Source organism: Pollachius pollachius, assembly GCF_949987615.1.
Source record: "Pollachius pollachius genome assembly, chromosome: 2".
Taxonomy (NCBI): domain Eukaryota; kingdom Metazoa; phylum Chordata; class Actinopteri; order Gadiformes; family Gadidae; genus Pollachius; species Pollachius pollachius.
Genome location: NC_136935.1, coordinates 31,688,646 through 31,692,475, shown reverse-complemented (window position 1 = coordinate 31,692,475; position 3,830 = coordinate 31,688,646). Strand labels below are relative to the sequence as shown.

The 3,830-nt window shown below is 48.3% G+C and overlaps 1 protein-coding gene across 2 annotated transcripts in view; it reads right to left on the bottom strand.

Annotated features, from left to right (window-relative positions):
- The window catches only part of pax5 (paired box 5), a gene marked incomplete at both ends in the record, with an annotated part of 43,357 nt that overhangs the window by 12,642 nt on the left and 26,885 nt on the right, over positions 1 to 3,830 (bottom strand). The gene's annotated exons all lie outside the window — the stretch shown is intronic.

The window sequence follows — 3,830 nt, the reverse complement described above, 5'->3', positions numbered from 1 at the left end:
CCCCCCAGCCCCCACCCCCCTATCCCGACCACACACACACACACACACACACACACACACACACACACACACACACAGACAAACACACAACACACACACAGACAGACACTCGCACACATTCAGTGCAGTCCTGATAGCTCGCCATATTTGCATAATATTATTCCCCCATTCTCCTTTCCCCGTACAGTTTCCAAATGTCCCAGATCTCCTGCGCTTTTTTCTCTGTAGCTGTCTATCTTATGAACACACACACACACACACACACACACACACACACACACACACACACTCGTTTCATCACTAAGAAAAATGCTATCTTAGCCTCACAAAGCTAAGGTAGAACCTTCACAGTAAATTATATAATGAGGACAAATAGCAAACAAGCTGTTGTAGCTTTGAGTTCTTGATATAATATTAGGCCACACACACATCTGGATCTGGGTACTGCATTCAGAGTAATACACACTTGGCTGGTGCACAGCTTCCAAAGCATTGCTTGTCAAAATGGGAAGGAGAGGAACCAAAGTCAAGCCCTATATCAGAAGGATTTCATTCAATGAGTGTGATTCTGATGGTGATTTATCTTAGTATCAAGCAAAATATTTGCTGTAACCTAATAGGGAATATTGCTGTACACGCCCTCATTAAAGCACAGTATAGTGGGTTGTTAATCAAAAAGTCATCTCATCTGTGTAATTTAGATCGATCTTCGTTAACATAACTTATTGGTAATCTATAAATATTGATGTTATTATTACTAGGTGATGTAACAGCCTTGTATAGAGCATCTAGTATCTCCCTATGACGATGGACAGGTGTGTGAAGCATGCAGTAAATTGCTCAATGAGAAATCTGACCCTCTGTGTGGTCAATCTCGCCCTAAACGTTGACCTCTGAACTTCCTCATCCTGTTCTTCAGTTGCAGCAAGGAGGGATGGACGGAAAGAAAAGAGACAGCCTTTTGTTTACCTCTCTCAATCTCTCTCTCCCTCTCCCTCTATCTCTCTCTCTCCACTCCTCTCTCTCTCTCTTTCCCCCCCTCTCTCTCCCTTTGTCTCTCTCTCTCTCTCCCCCCCCCCCCCCCACTCTTTCTCTCTCTCTCTAGGTACCCCTGATACGGGGAGGGCATTGGGACCCTGGGGTAGTGGGGCTGGCCGGGGCAGCAGTTAGTGCTGTTGATTTATCACCTGGGTAATAGGAAGTGATTGAGAGGAAATTCAAATGAACTCTGTCTGACAGGCACACATGCAAACACAAACAAACACACAGAACCAGACACAAAGGAATACACTCACACAGATACACACATGCACACAAACACACACAGACACACACACTGAATACAGAAGCTTAATGGGGTACTGGAATTGGGGGAACCCAACAGGGAGAGGGAAGAGATAAAAAGGCAGAATATTCCAGAGGGAAAAGGAAAACTGTGCCAGAGATACAGGAGCTACTGCTGAGAATGTTTTCAGAGCCGCCGCTAACAAGTTATATTAGGTTTGACTTTCAAGTACAGATGACAGAGGGTCATCAGATTTGATGTGGCAATATGTCAGAAGAATACATAATTATATAATTGAATTCAATACAATTTCTCTCAATATCAACTTTGTTCTTCTCCATTGAAACACAACACCTCTCTCTCTGTCTCTTTCTCTCTCACACTCTCGCACAGACACACACACAAACACACACACACACACACACACACACACACACACACACACACACAAAAACACACACACCACGCACCCACAAAAACTCCACAAAGGCACCTCCATCAACCGCAGGGCCAAGTCCATCAGGCGTCCTTTTTAAGAGCCGTCAGTCACCACACAACGTGACCCTCCTTGACCAGCCTCTCCCATCCACCACCGACACTGACACATGCACGCACAAACACACACGCAAACACTCTGGTGGGCTGTCATGGTGTCAGCATTAAGGCTATGACTGCCAATCATCCATCTGGGAGAGGCAGGCTCAGGCATGTGTCGGGAGGTGAGGTATGCGAATACAGACAGAGTGTGTGTGTGTGTGTGTGTGTATGTGTGTGTGTGTATAGGTGTGTGTGTGTGTGTGTGTGTGTGTGTGTGTGTGTGTGTTTGTGTGTGTTTGTGTGTGTTTTAGTGCGTGTGTGTGTGTATGTCTGCGCTACGTTCACATATGTGTGAGAGCGCGGTGATGGGGCAGGTGGGTGGGGTGCATACGAGCGCCTCTTTGTAATCACAATGCAGCCCCCCCCCCCCCCCCCCCCCCCCCCCCTCCCACACACACCAAAAGCCAGCATGACCCCTCGCCAAAGCCAAACCCGGGGGGTTAATGCCCCCGGTTGCTCACCCCAACCCCAGTGGGCTTGACCGGGCTCACAGAGCAGCCTGACCTATGAATCCTGGGTATTATACTGGGGAGTTGTAGTCTATAGAGCTGGGGCAGCCAATCCCTGTCGACCCCGCGCCCTGGGCCACTCCAGGCCCATGTGGGTCAGCGGCGGCTGAATGGAGGTAATAGCTAAGTCTGCCCCGCGGGTCTTAGGTTAGGGCCCGCTCGTGGCCGGCTCACTGCCACTTCCTCCTCTGCCGCTGTGGTCTTGTCCTTTGGCCCCTCTGACTACATAAACACACGCAGCGTCCATGTTTAAGGTGACCGCTAAAACCAGCCTTGGTGGCTGACCGTTGTGTTTCTTTTTCCGCTAAATGTGGCGCTGAAACCAAAGGGATGGGGCTGCCAAGGTGGTTAGGCGTGTTAAGGGACACTCGGTGAGGGTAAGAGGGGGAATAGAGAAACGCTGGGCGGCTTGGTTTGTTTGTTATTCCGCGTACTTAACACATGTCTGATCCATTCAGATTTACACAGAGGAACAGCTAGGGGAGCACTTTGCATTCTATTAGGATTCACTCTGGACACACACTCACACAGGCAGACAGGCTCCTAGATCTCACACACACGCACACAAACACAAACAAACACACCTCCGCATACACAGCTTACACACACATGCAAACACGCACATGCATACACGCTCAACACACACACACACACACACACGCACACACATCCCAGCATGCATTGCATCTGCATGCGAGTATCACCATTGGCGTCCCTCAGCAGTAGGAAGTGAGGTCATAATGAGCGAGCAGGTCAATACGCTTATTAACCCCTGTAGTGAGAGTAGATTATGGGTTTGTCAATAGGGCCAGGCATGACTGGCTCTCTATTACAGTCTTCCTCCTCACCTCTGTCACATCAACAGCAGCACACGCGTGTTTCCACTTACAGGTGGACCACAAACAAGCACTTTTAAAATAGCAACACATTTATTCAGTTTCCCTTTTCTCGCCATTTTCTGATTTGACACAAAATCAATGCAAATGAAAACCAATATATTCCCCCACGCACTTGTAAACAATAAATGAGTGTAACGCAATCCATATCCAAATTATAATTCCAAGAATGGATATAAATATTATATACACAACATAATTGAACACAAGGAAACTTTAACACAATTGAATATGGTGTTGTGTTTTCTTAATACCAGTGTGGTAAGGGATAGCAAGGCAGGGCAGGAGTCTTCTAAATAGAGCACGTTTTGATGTCATTGAGCTGCACCCATGGACGGAGCGCTATCAAAGGCAAAAGCTAGCGGACGTTCCCCCAGACAGACCCTGGTCTGTGCTGGGACGCCTCCGCGTTCTGCCCCAGCGCGGCTGCTAAACCTCACAGCTGGGGACTGCAGTGGAACGGCCCAACACTGGATGGATCCATGAAGAGTTCACGCTCTGCTGGTTCTGGTCCAGCCCACCGCTAGCTAACCCCTCCTTGTC